Source organism: Elaeis guineensis, chromosome 5 (assembly GCF_000442705.2).
Source record: "Elaeis guineensis isolate ETL-2024a chromosome 5, EG11, whole genome shotgun sequence".
Taxonomy (NCBI): Eukaryota; Viridiplantae; Streptophyta; class Magnoliopsida; order Arecales; family Arecaceae; genus Elaeis; species Elaeis guineensis.
The window spans coordinates 118,376,169-118,391,359 of record NC_025997.2 but is presented as its reverse complement, the minus strand read 5'-3'; the positions used below and the strand labels follow the sequence as shown (position 1 = coordinate 118,391,359).

At 34.2% G+C, this 15,191-nt stretch overlaps 1 non-coding gene across 1 annotated transcript; it reads left to right on the top strand.

The window, feature by feature from the left end:
* The first annotated feature begins 14,340 nt into the window (after positions 1-14,340).
* LOC114914272 (small nucleolar RNA R71) lies at positions 14,341-14,447 on the top strand. The gene has a single exon (XR_003801057.1). It is a non-coding gene; the product is annotated as a small nucleolar RNA R71 (small nucleolar RNA).
* Positions 14,448-15,191: the final 744 nt, after the last annotated feature.

The window sequence follows — 15,191 nt, the reverse complement described above, 5'->3', positions numbered from 1 at the left end:
TTGGTCATGACAAAAAGATAAGATACTTTTGACCTTATGATCCGAGATATACCTTTTAATAATTTGATCAGAATATTATTTAAATAGATATGGATTGTCTCAAATAAAATATTTTATTTGGATAAAGAATTTATGTTTGTCCTGAGTGATCCAATAAGAGAAAATCTTATCCATGGCTAAATAATTGACAATATCAGCATATTACGATTTTACAGTCACGGATATGAGTTGTTTATCAAGAAAAGATTTTTCTATTGATGGATCGTTAGAGGGCACATTTATCAATCGGGATAAGTGATCAGCTAATATATTTTTTATTCTCTTCTTGTCTCTAATTTTTAAGTCAAATTTTTAAAGAAGTAAAATATATCGGATCAGACGTGCCTTGGCATCTTTCTTTGACAAGAGATGTCTAATGGCTGAGTAATCAGTGTACACAATGACGTGTGATCCAACCAAATAAGATCTAAATTTTTTCAGGATAAAGATGATAGCCAAGAACTCTTTCTCAATTATTGAGCAGTTAAGCTGTGCATCATTGAGGGTCCTACTGGCATAGCAAATGACTCATAGCAACTTATCAATTCTCTGTCTTAGAACGGCTCCAATGGTATGATCAGATGCATCATACATGAGTTCGAAGAGTTGAGTCCAATCAGGTGGATAAATGATGGGTGCAGACATCAGTACTTTTTTAAGATGCTCAAAGGACTTGAGGCACTCAGAAGTGAAGTCAAATATAACTTCTTTGGCAAGAAGATTGTTCAACGATCAAACTATCTTGCTGAAATTCTTGATGAACCTCCTATAGAATCCAGCATGTCCTAAAAATGAGTGAATTGTTTTGACTAATTTGAGTGGTAGAAGATTTACAATCAGGTCTATTTTGGTTTTGTCCACTTCAATGTCCTTCTTTAAGATAACATAGCCAAGTACTATGCCTTTTTTGATTATGAATTGGTATTTTTTTCAATTAAGTACTAAGTATTTCTTCTTAAGTGATGTAGGCACTCAAAGAAGATGGAGCCAAAGATGAAAAAATCATCCATAAATATTTCTAAAAATCTTTCGATCATGTTAGAAAAAATGCTAATCATGCATCTTTGGAAAGTAGATGGAGCATTACATAAATCTAAGGGCATGCATCTATAGGCAAAAGTTTCAAATGGATAGGTAAACATGATCTTCTTTTGGTTCTTTAATGCTATAGAAATCTGGTTGTAGCTGGAGTATCCATCAAGAAAATAATAGAATTCGTGTTCGACTAATCTCTCCAACATCTGGTCCATGAATGGTCAGAAAAAATGGTCTTTTTTTGTGGCCGCATTCAATTTTCTGTAATCAATATATACTCTCTATCTAGTTTGGACTCTAGTCAGTACTAACTCATTTGCTTTATTTTGGACCACCGTTACCCCTGACTTCTTAGGCACTACTTGAATTGGGCTAAGCCATAAGTTATCTGAAATGGGATGATAATTTTATTGTCTAGTAACTTGAGAATCTCTTTCTTCACTACCTTCTTTGTAGCTGGGTTAAGCCTCCTTTAGGGGTCTCTAATTAGCTTGACTTTCTCTTCTAAATGAATTTGATATTGGATAATTGAAGGGCTGATCCCTTTGATATCAGCCATGGTCCAATCTATGGCTTCCTGATTCTCTTTGAGGATAGCTAAAAATTTCTCCTCTTGGGTTTAATCTAGGTCTGATGCAATAATTACGGGCAAGATTTCTGATGGACCTAGATACGCATATTTGAGGTGCTCGGAGAGTGTTTTGAGTTCTAGTTTTGGTGCTTCTTCAATTGATAGTTTGGATGGTGGTTCATATATTCTTATAGGTGGTTCGACATGTGGTTGCCATTGTGGATGAACTCTCTGATCATTGGATATAGAAACTTCATAAGTAATTTTAGATTTTTGATCTAATCAGAGACTGCAGTCAAAATCTTCTTCCTCCATATCAATAGGCTCATAAATCTCATCCTAGATTAGGTTTACATCGATGAATTAGTCCTTTTTATTTTTAAGATTGAAAATATTAAAATCAATGGATATGTTTCCAAATGAGAGCTTCATGAGTCCATTACGGTAGTTGACTAGAGCATTGGTGGTTGCTAAAAATGATCTTTCAAAGATGACTAGGATATGACCTTTTTGAGTTAGATATTGGTTCAGTCTCAAGGATCACAGAATTCACAGGATAAATGAAATTACTGATCATGATTAGCACATCCTCCATAACTCCCTTAGGGACCCTCACTGATCGGTTTGCCATTGCAACGTGATTTTTAAAGACTTTAATTCTTCTATCTTCAATTTTTTATAGACTGAATAAGGTAAGATGTTCACACTAGCCCCTAAACCTAACAAAGCCCTATCAATGATGGTTTTTCCAATGACACAAGAAATTGTAGGAGACTTTGGATCTTTGTATTTGATCGACATGAGAATCGAAAGGTATAAGCTCACATTACCCATGAAGAAGGCTTTCTTAGAAATATTGGTGGTCTTCTTTTTTGTGCATAGGTCTTTGAGGCACTTGACATATATGAAAACTTATTGGATCATATCTAGCAAAGGGATATTTACTTTCACTTATTTGAATATCTCTAAGATTTGATCCATATGGGGTGGGTGTCCCTTGGACCTAAGTTTATATGAAAAAAGAGCTACAGGATTGGTAGTTGATATCTCGACTTGCTTGAACTTTGAGGTGAGTTCTACGAGTAGCTTGGATAGCTCGTCAACCTCTGTTGATTCAGGCTCCTCAAATTTAGTCTGATCAGTCAATTGCTCACGAGGTGGTTCAGATAGTGGGTATTCTTGATCCTCAGATGTATCCACATGATTGTTTATTTATCTCCCAGACCTTAAGGTGTGAATTGTATTTACATAGTTGAATTGATCTTCAGGTTGGGATTGTTGACTAGGTTGGCCTCTTGGGTTAGATTCTGGTTGGCTTGATAATTTTTTTTTCTCTTTCACTGATGGTGGTAGCCCACTGTCCTAATTGCATCTCCAATCGAACTATCGCTTGGGTATTGACTGTCAGAATTTGATCATGGTTTGCATGAAATTATCCATGGATTTTATAAAATCATTGAAGGTATTTGTACTGTCAGAAGTTGATTTCACCAAAACCTCTAATGCTTTTTCTAATGTATTAAGTTTTTAATCATTGTCGAAGCTGGTCGGTTATTCAATAATTGAGTGGGCCTAGGTTTGGGCTGAGTGAAGGTAGGTCTACTTGAGTTTGATCTTTATGACCAAGAAAAATTAGGATGGTTCCTCCATCCTAGGTTGTATATAGGTGCATAGAGATCATTTATGGGTTTGTGATAAGCAGCATTGACCTGTGCAACTTTATTCCTGGTTGGACCTATCAAAAAGGGATATACTTTCATTGTGTGGTCTGTGGCATTACACCCATTGCAAGTGGATGTTGAAATTTGGTTCACCTGAGTGTGTCCTTGGAGTTCTAAGGCTTCAATTCTTTAGACCAGGATAGCAAATTTAGCCTCAATAGCTAGGAAATATGGAACTTGATGTAGTCCCTCTCTTGAAGGTATGAGTCTTTCGGATTTTCTAGTTATCTCCCATTGTTAGCTCTTCTCTGCTAGGTCCTCTAGAAATTACCAGACTTCTATAGGCTCCTTGTTGTTGCCCAGCTATGCAACCCAAGAGGGGAGAGTGAATTAGATTTTTTAAAAAATTTAAAAATTAACTTACAATTATGATGATTATTTAACAATGAGCAGGATAAATATAGATAATGAAATTTATACAAGGTGTATAAGTTGGATGGAAGAATGCAAGAAGATAAGAAAATTTAAAAGGAAAGCAAGTAAGCACAATACAAACAAAAAGATTTATAGTAGTTCGGTGCCAACCTTGCACCTACGTCTACTCTCCAAGCTTCTACCTGGAAATTCAAATTCACTAAACCGTATTCAACCCGAATACAACATCGGAACCTCCGACTCTAGCTATTTCAAGCTAGAACACTTATTTCTTGAGTACAAACCAACCCAATACAATCTGATTCAAGGTTCGGATTAACCTTTTCATATTTTGGAACCCTTCTAAAATAAAAAATTAATTAAAAAATATAGTATAACAGTTAATCACACAGAAATACAGATGTAGCTCTTTTAATGAGCAAATAAAGCTTTAAATATACTTTACACAATAAGAACGAAGCTCTTCTGATTTTTCTCAAGATGGTTGAAGACTTGAATGAGCTCTTGAGGGGTTGGTGAACTTGAAATAAAAGCTTCTTGAACTTTTAAGAGGGCTCTTGCTTAGGGTTGAAATGAATGCTTGAAGAACCTTTTCAAAATCTTGTTGATTTCCTCCTTTAAGTGCCTTTTATAACTTTAAATAATGGTGGAGAGTAATCTGGGCTGAAATAGAGCCGTTAGAGCACATTAAATGGACATTAAATGCAGCCAAAATGAGCTAAAAACTAGCCGTTGTGGAGTTTTTCTGTCGTAGGGGTCGACTCATAGGGTCGACTCATACACAGGGGTCGACTCATGGGGTCAGCTCATATGGCGTAGAACAAAAATTGACAGTTCTGTATCTTTGGCTTACACAGCAACAGAAGTTGACTCATAGGGTCCACTCATACACAGGGGTCGACTCATGGGATTGACTCAATTGGATGTGCCTGCTAAAAATAACGTGCCGTTCAGCTTCTTTTGACATGAGTCGACTCATGGGGTCGACTTAAATTTATAAACATAATTTTTTTCCAAAATATACATCCAAAAATATTGAAATTACCTTCAATAGATTACAAATCTTTTGTTCTTACTCTTGAGGCTTCCGAATCAAAACTTGGTAAAATTATGATTTTGTCTCTGAAATATAATAAATCTTTTTTCAAGCCAAAATTATTAGTAACCCCCTCAAATGCTTTGTAATCATCAAAATCAATTCAAGGAGCAACAATCTTCCCCTTTTTGATGATGACAAAACACTTGAGCAAAAGCATATATAAAGCATTGAACATGAATTTCAAATTTATGAAGATGCATCACTTCAATATCATAGTCAAGTATTTGAATGAAATGCATCATAAGCAATTTGAAGATCCATTTGAAATTTGCTTATAAGTTTATTTGCTTTGAAAATTAGATAAAAAAAAAGCTGACGATTTTGGTTCTTTGATACATTTGCTTAACAATTTTGCTTATTACTAATTTCTTTATTGCTTATTGCTCAAATTCGATTTTAATTCTCTACTCTTCCTTTTTGACAGCATCAATTAAGATTCTCTACTCCTCTTTTTAAGAGATCTTGAAAGGATAAATTTTTTTTACTCTCCCTTTTTGATAGCATCAATTAAGATCTTAAGGGATTTTAAGGATAGAGAAAAGAAAAGAAAGATGACAAAAAAAGACATATTTTCTTTACTCCCCTTTTTTGATACCATATTTTACTTCTTTAGCCCCCTTCTTTGATTGCTTATTTCTCTACTTTTCCTCAATATAGCAAACATAAAGGATATATCAATTTGCTCATCTAGAACATATTGCAATTCATAGTATTTTTCAGCACTAATATGAGTTATTTTTCATATCTCATAATTAAAATAATTCAATTTGATCACATTCATAGACATTCATTGAAAGTCAAAGTACACACACACACACACACACACACATATATATATATATATATATATATATATATATATATATATATATATATATATATATTCAAAAGTGACTGAATACAAAAGGTGTCCCAATACACATGAGTCAACTCAAAATACAAAAGTCAAGGATAGAAACTATCCAAGAGTTAATTAGCCAACAAATACAAGGCCCATAAGATAGATCCTAGACATAGGAGACAAACTAATCTAGATCTAATAGATGTCATGGCTAGAGAGATCAGAATCTGAAGAATCAGAGATAGGGTGAGGAGATGTAGGATCAAGTCCACGAGCATGACCTCGACCACGTCTGCCTCGGCCACGGATAGAGGTACCAGCACGAGTAGAGGGGTGAGAGGATCCTAGAGCCTGAGAAGCTATGGACTGTGCAATAAGAGAAAGTCTGATAGTGTCCAAAAGATCCAAGGCTCTCGATACAGACTGCATCAGAGCACTGAACTGAGTAGAAGCATTCTCACTGGAGCCCCTGATCTCTCTCCTCAAGAAGTCAAAGCCACTCTCTAAAACTCCTCGAAGTCTAGCCGCCTCTGCAGATAGGTCTGAGACCTCTGTGATATCCTCATACGGCTGAAGATGGGCTAAAATTAATACTTGCCCCTGTAAGTCTAATACTCTATCTGTCAATCTCAAAATACATCCCTCAAGTTGCTCAATGCGTACCGACTGATCAGTAAGCATCTGAAAAATAATAGAAATATGAGGGATCAGAGTCTGATCTGAGTCATCCTGGGATATCGATCTCTGAGCAAAGACTGAAGTGGCAAACTGCTGAGATAGAATGGAGGTAACACGCTGGGACATCATCTCAATCTGATCATCTGCTAGTTTGAACTCTGAAGGATATGCCCTGCTCTTTGACTGTGGAACTAAAGCATACCTCCTCACAGACTCTGAAGGACCAGCCTCGTGATCAGATATGAACTGAATATCTGAAGATGCTCTGTGATCATGAAGAGATGAAAATGATCCCTCTTCCTCTACTCTATCCTCTGCTCTCTCCTCAACACCCTTTGTCCAACCACCATCAGTCTTAGAGAAACCCATGCGATACAGTGTGTGGTGGTTGATGGTGTTAGAATGAGATAGTCTAGCAACTGCCTCCCCCTTAAAACTGATTTTGAATCTTCTAAAAACTAAGATGAGTGCCATACCAAAAGGCAAGTGAGCCTTGGACCTGTTCAGGGTTTCCTTCATGGCGTCAAACATCAATGCTGGAAGATTCAGGGGGGTTTGGGTGATCACATGATACATAATGCAAATGTCTCTACCAGATAGAAGATCGTGTCTACCACTCTTAGGGACAAACAGTTTGATTACCAAGTGATATAATAGCCTCATCTCAACAGAAAAAATTTTTGCTTCCAATTTATTTAGACTTCCAGTATAAGTTCTTCTTAAGATAACATTAATTCCTTCTTCTTTAATAAGGAGCTCCATATTGGTATAGCCTTCACAAGGCAAATGCAGTATCTGTCCCAAATGTACTGGATCAAGAATAACATCAATACCTTTTACTGTAGATTTCACTGTTCCATTGCCATAGCTCAAATTTAAGTAAAATTTTCTGACTAGATCGACATAAGTATTTTCCTTTAAAGAGCAGTCAAATTTTTATCCTTGATTCTTAATTTTCAATCCAATAGTGAACCCTTCTTTCTCAAAAAAACTTAAAATCAATATTTTATCTGGGTTTCACTTTTCGATCAGAGAGAGGTATCTTGCATGGACTGATTGGGGACTGAGTGAAAGCTGAAGCAGGACCTGGAGCAGGGATTAGAGCAAGAGAGGGCTTGGCTGCTAATCTCTTTCTGTGTACACTCTCTTCCAACCCGTGAACAGATTTTCTCCTCTGTGAAAGCTTCATTTTGGGAGCCATTTGCACAAGAAGGACTTACACAGAGCTTTGGAGACTAAATGTGAGGGAGAGAGGAAAAGATTCTAGTGGATAGGCAAAGATTTTGGAGAGATGATGTGCCGATTTGGAGAAGACGAATAGAGTCTAGGGCAAGCTCGAACCGCCCCAAATGAGGAAGGGAGAGGAGAGGAACTTAGTTCCTAAATGGGCGATTGAAGAGTGAAAATCGATGGGAGGAGATATTTAAGAGAAATCTTTGGTTTGAGGGAGAAGAGATGGAGAGCTTTTGATTCGATGGGAGGAAGAAGACGAAGGGCTGAGTCGGCTAAAGAAAAAAATTTCAATAAGAAGATAGCGCCCAAAGGGTTTTGATAAAATTGCAAGTTTACCCTAGGATCGACCCTGGGGGTTGACTCATGGCACAGAAAAATTCAAAAGAATGATGGAACAATTTTGAAAAAATTTGAAACTTTGAGAGAAGGATGTTTACCCAAATATTGATCATGTGAATGATAGTTTTGAGCTTTTGAGCTCTTAAGAAAAAATGAGAATTGAGCTCAATAGATTTGGTTCAATGAATTTTTGGCATTAAGAATTTAGAATCAGAGAGATACTTAAGCTAATGGATCAAGGATCCCTAGTTCTCTCCTAATTTCATAAAATCTATCTTCACTTAAGGCCTTGATAAAGATGTCAGTCAATTATTTTTTAGTACAAATATAATCAAGAATTATATCTTTATTTTGGACATGTTCTCTTATGAAATGATGTCTAATTTCAATATATTTTGATCTAGAATGCTGAATTAAATTTTTAGTTAGATTTATAGCACTAATATTATCATATCTTATAGGAGTGTCATTGAGTTTGATGCCAAAGTCCTCAAGTTATTGCTTAATCCATAAGATTTGAGCACAATAACTTCCGGCTGTAATGTATTTGGTCTCTACCATAGACAGTACTATCGAGTTTTGCTTCTAGCTAAACCAAGAGATTAAGTTAACTCCAAAAAATTGGTAAGTTTTACTAGTACTTTTTCTATCTAATCTACATCCAGCAAAATCGGTATCTAAATATCCTATCAAGTCAATTGATGAGTCCTTAGAATATCATAGTCCTAGAGTTTGTGTACCATTTAAGTATCTAAGAATTCTTTTAACTACATTCAAGTGTGATTCTTTTGGATTTGATTGAAAGCGAGCACAAAAACAAACACTAAACATAATATCTGGTCTACTAGCAGTTAAATATAATAGAAAACCAATCATGCCTCTATAAAATTTTAAATCTATATTTTTACCTCCTTTATCCTTATCAAGCTTACATGATGGGCTCATGGATGTACCAATTGCTTTGGAGTTCTTCATTCTAAATCTTTTGAGTAGTTCTCTTATGTACTTGCTTTGGATGATGGAGATTTCTTCCTTTGTTTGTTTGATTTGGAGTTCAAGGAAGAATATAAGTTCTCCCATCATGCTCATCTCGAACTCTCCCTGCATGAGCTTAGCAAAATCTTGACAAAGAGTTTCATTAGTAGATCCAAAAATAATGTCATCAACATATATTTGTATAACTAATATATCATTTTGATTTCTTTTAATGAAAAGAGACGTGTCTATATTTTCTCTTGAAAAATCATTATTAAGCAGAAATTTGCTTAGCCTTTCATACCAAGCCCTAGGTACTTGTTTCAAACCATATAATATTTTGTTTAATTTAAAAATATAATTAGGAAAAGCATGATTTTCAAAATCTGAAAGTTGTTCTACATAAACTTCTTCAGCAATATATCCATTTAGAAAAGTACTTTTGACATCCATTTGAAATAACTTAAAATTCATAAAGCAAGCATATGCAAGTAGAAGTCTAATTGCTTCTAATCTAGCAACAGATGCAAAGGTCTCATCAAAATCAATTCATTCTTCTTGATTATAACCTTTTGCAACTAATCTCGCTTTATTTCTTATCACATTTTCATGTTCATCCAATTTATTCCTATATACCCATTTTGTGCCAATTATTGAATGATTTTTAGGTCTTGAAACTAAAGTCCATATATTATTTCTTTCAAATTGATTAAGTTCTTCTTGTATTGTATTTATCCAATTATAATCTTTTTCAGTTTCATCTATGATTTTAGTTTCAAGATGAGAGACAAAAGCAAAATGATTGAATGCATCTCTAAGTGAAGAGCGAGTTCTTACACCATGTGTAGGATCACCAATGATTAGTTTCTTGGGGTAATTGTGATCATACTTTCATTCTTTGGATAGATCATTTATACCTAGATGTTGTTCTTCACCTTTCTCATCCTGTTTGTCTTCATATTCTTCATTATCTTGAATGGTTGAGTCTTTTAGAGTGATCTCCTTCATCTCTTCTATAAGAGGATCTGCATCATCAATACCTTCATTCTTCCTTGAAAGAAGATCATTAGTTTCATAAAAAATAACATGTATTGACTCCTCTACTATTAAAGTTCTTTTGTTGAAAACTCTAAAAGCTTTGCTAGAAGAGGAGTAATCAAGAAAAATTATTTCATCAGATTTAGCATCAAATTTTTCTAGTCTTTCTTTACCATTATTCAAAACAAAACATCGACAACCAAAAATATGAAAATATGCAATGTTTGGTTTTCTTTCTTTCCAAAGCTCATAAAGGGTTTTCTTTAAAATTGATCTAATTAAAGTATGGTTTAATATATAACATGTCGTGTTAATTGCTTCCGCCCAAAAATATCTTGAAAGGTTGCTTTCACATAGCATGGTAAGGGATAATTTCTTTAAGAGTTCTATTTTTTCTTTCTACTATCCCATTTTGTTGGGGTGTCTTAGATGCTGAAAAGTTATGGTCAATACCTTTTTCATCATAAAACTTTTCAAAATCTTGATTTTCAAATTCGGTTCCATGATCACTTCGAATATTTTGAATTGAAAAATCTTTTTCATTTGTGACTTTTCGATAAAATTTTGAGAAAACATGAACAGTTTCATCCTTATGTGCCAAAAAGAAGACCCATATAAAATAAGAAAAACCATCAATAATTATAAAATCATATCATTTTTTACCTAGACTAGTAGTTCTAGTGGGTCCAAATAAATCCATGTGCAATAGTTCTAATGGCCTAGAAGTTGAAACAATATTTTTAGATTTGAATGAGACTCGTGTTTGTTTACCCATTTGGCATGTATCACAAATTTTATCATTTTTAAAATTCAATTTGGGTAAGCCAATAACCAATTCTTTTTTAATAAGTTTTGAGAGTGAATGCATGCTAATATGTGCAAGCCTACGATGCCAAAGCCAACTAGTCTCATTAATCTTGACATTCAAGGCTACTAGGCATTGCATGTTTATTTTGAAAAGATCATTCAAATCTACCATATAAATATTACCATATCTATGCCCAATAAATTTAATACCTTCATTAATAGGACTAGTTACAATGCAAACTGAAGATTCAAAAATGACTTTGTATCCTTTATCACAAAATTGACTGATGCTTAATAAATTATATTTTAAACTATCTACTAATAAAATATTTTTAATATACTTGAAGGGAGTGATACCAATGTTACCTATACCGATGATCTTTTCTTTACCATTATCTCCAAAGGTGACCATCCCTCCATTTTAAGCATCAAGTGTGATGAATTGGGATTCATCACCAGTCATGTGTCTTGAGCATCCGCTATCAAGATACCATCTTCGATTTGCTCATTGGGATGTAGGACACACCTATACACAAGAATCAAATTTTGACTTTAGGTACCCAAGTTTTCTTGGGTCCTTTTTGGTTAGTCATAATTGTTCCTTTTGAAATCCATATTTTCTTTACATTAAAATTTTCAGATTTGTTAGAAAAATATGAATATGATTTGTATCTTATTCTACCACATTTAAAGCAAGTTATATTTGAAAACTTATTGTATGATGAGTTTACAAAAATATTTTTCAAAAATTTTTGTTTCTTTAAAGGGTTATATCCAAAATCGATTTTATTATAAATGGCTTTTTGATTGTCAAGTATCATGTGAAGTTTATTTGAACTTAAAGTAAACTTGTCAACCATTGATTTTAACTTGACAATCTCATTTTTTAAGTTCAATTTTTTTTGAGACAAGATTGATATTTCATTTGAAATACTCTCATTTTCTTTTAGTAAAGATTGATTCTTTGATTTTAATTCTTTGTTGTTTATCCCTAGCTTCTTTAGTTCATCAATTAGGTCATAAAATGCTTCATGAAGTTCTTCAAAGATAAAGTCAATAGGAATTTTAATATTTACCTCATTTTTATGTGCCATAAGGTACAAGTTGGCTTGTTCATTTGAGCCTTCTTCTTCGAAACTTGACTCATCACTTCTGCTCCATGTAGCCATCATGGCCTTCTCTTGTACTTTTTGAAATCCTTCTTTAGTTGTGGGCATTCAGACTTAAAGTGTCCCAATTTCTTGTATTCATAACAAATAAGGGATTGCTCCTTAGCCTTCTCTTTGCTATGTTCCTCTTTTGTAGGTGGCCTCTTCCTCATTCCTTATCTTCTTTTCTTCAAGAACTTCTTAAACCTTCTAGTAATGAGGGCTATTTCTTCACCCTGCTCTTCATTTTCTGTATCATCGGATTCTTCATCAGGTTGAGCAGTGGATTTGAGGGCGATTATCCTCTTCTTTTTGACATCTTCTTCTTGGTGTTGTTTCATGCTTAGCTCGTGAGTCATCAGTGATCCTAGAAGCTCCTCCAAGGGTAAGATATTCAGATCTTTAGCTTCTTAGATTGCGGTCACTTTGGCCTCCCAAGTCTTTAGTAAAGACCTAAGAATCTTTCTTACGAGATCACTGTTAGAATAAGACTTACCAAGATTTTTTTGATCATTAATAATATTAGTAAAATAAGTAAATATCTCAGCTATTGATTCATCATGCTTCATTTTAAAAAGTTCATATTTATGTATAAGCATATTGATTTTTAATTCCTTCACTTGATTAGTTCCTTCATGAGTTACTTCTAATCTATCTCATATTTTTTTAGCTGACATGTATGTTGAAATATGATTAAATTCATTAGCATCTAGAGTATAATATAAAACATTCATGGCTTTAGTATTTAGTTGAGCCATTTTCTTATCAACCTTATCTCATTCTTTTTCGAGTTTGGTTGATTCCATACCATCAATTATTTTAGTGGGTATGTGTGGTCCATTTACTATGATACTCCATATATCATAGTTAAGTACTTGAATAAAGATTTTCATCCGAGCTTTCCAATATGTATAATTTGATCTATTGAAAAGTGGAGGTCGATTTGTGGACTGCCCCTCGACTAGTGAAGTGCCAACTTGAGTTGCCATAGATCTTTAGCTCTTTGATGGTTAAATCAAAGTAGGGCTAGAGCACCGAGCTCTAATACCACTTGTTGTCCAGTTATGCAACCAAAGAGGGGGGGTGAATTGAGTTTTTTAAAAAATTTAAAAATTAACTTACAATTATGAGGATTATTTAACAATGAGCAGGATAAATGTGGAGAGTGAAATTTATACAAAGTGTAGTAGTTGGATGCAAGAATGCAAAAAAATGAGAAAATTTAAAAGGAAAGCAAGTAAGCACAACATAAACAAAAAGATTTATAGTGGTTCGGTGCCAACCTTGCACCTACGTCCACTCTCCAAGCTTCTACTTGGGAATTCAAATTCACTAAATCATATTCAACTCGAATACAATGTCGGAACCTCCGACTCTAGCTATTTCAAGCTAGAACACTTATTTTTCGGGTACAAACTAACCCAATACAATCTGATTCAAGGTTCGGATCAATCTTTCCATGTTTTGGAATCCTTTCAAAATAAAAAATCAACTCAAAAATAGAGTATAACAGTTAATCACATAGAAATATAGATGTAGCTCCTTTAATGAGCAAATAAAGCTTTAAATATACTTTATATAATAAGAACGAAACTCTTCTAATTTTTTTCAAGATAGTTGAAGACTTGAATGAGCTCTTGAGGGGTTGGTGAACTTGAAATAAAAGTTTCTTGAACTTTTAAGAGGGCTCTTACTTAGGGTTGAAATGAATGCTTGAAGAATCTTTTCAAAACCTTGTTGATTCTCTCCTTTAAGTACTTTTTATAACTTCAAATAATGATGGAGAATAATCTGGACTGAAATAGAGCCGTTAGAGCACATTAAATGGATATTAAATACAGTCAAAACGAGCTAAAAACTAGCCGTTGTGGAGTTTTTCCGTCGCAGGGGTCGACTCATAGGGTCGATTTATGCACAGGGGTCGACTCATGGGGTCAGCTCATATGGCGTAGAATAGAAATTGACAGTTCTGTATCTTTGGCTTGCACAGCAACAGAGGTCAACTCATAGGGTCGACTCATGCACAAAGATCGACTCATGGGGTCGACTCAATTAGGTGTGCCAGCTAAAAATAACGTGCCGTTCAGCCTCTTTTGACATGAGTCGACTCATGGGATTGACTCAAATTTATAAACATGATTTTTTTTCAAAATATACATCCAAAAATATTAAAATTGCCTCTAATAGATTATAAATCTTGTGTTCTTGCTCTTGAGGCTTCCGAATCAGAACTTGATAAAATTATGATTTTGCCCCAGAAATACAATAAATCTTTTTCAAGCCAAAATTATTAGTAACCCCCTCAAATATTTTGTAATCATCAAAATCAATTCAAAGAGCAACACTTGTTTATGAACTGACCCTAACACATTAATTCTAATGTTATTCTAGAGTTTGGATTTGATTCTTCGTAAATGATTTGGTATAGTCTCCAAGTCTCAATTTCATGGTGTGGTCATTGACTCAAAAGATTCTTGAAACGATCGAAGTACTTCTAAAAAGACTCATCAAGTAATTGATAAAATTAATTAATTTCATTCCTAAATTTGGCAGTCTTATGGTGTGAAAAAAAATTTTCAAGAACATTTGAACAAAACCCTCTCATGACACTATAGATTAGTTAGGAAGACTGTATAACCACTTTTTAAAACTATTTTTGAGGATAAAATTGGTCAACCTAAGTTTAATAGCATTCTCAGTGATCTATTGGAGCCACATCGTGGTGCATACTTCCTCAAATTTTCTCATAGAAATGTATGCATCCTCGATACCAATGAATTTGAGAAGCATATTTATGATTTGGGATTTAATTTTAAAATTGACATCAATTTGTGATAGTTGGATACAAGATGGTTGGACTGACTTAATTGGATAGCAAAGATCTTTCAAGATCTGAGATTCATGTTCGAGTTCACCCATAGTGGGCTTGGAGATTACTTAGCTTAGGATAGGATTTGGATCTATTTTCACTAATCAACCAAATTCTTTTTTCCAAGTTGCAATTTTATAGAAATATTTTTTTTAATTAATTTTTTTATGAAAGAAGAGAGAAGAGGAAGGAGGGATAAATGAGAAAAGAGTTCTAAAGATGAGTCCTAAGGAGTCCTAAATCTAGAGACGATAGAAAAGAGTGTTGTTAGGTTTAATGTTTATGGGTTAGCAATCAAGTTATGCAATCAATCCTAGCTAAAGGTGACCCTAGATCTAAATAGCTCCTAATTGCCAAGGTTGCCTTAGAACACTCCAAGTAAAAGATCAGCCACTCAACTGATCAGGTAAGTGTAAGATCGGT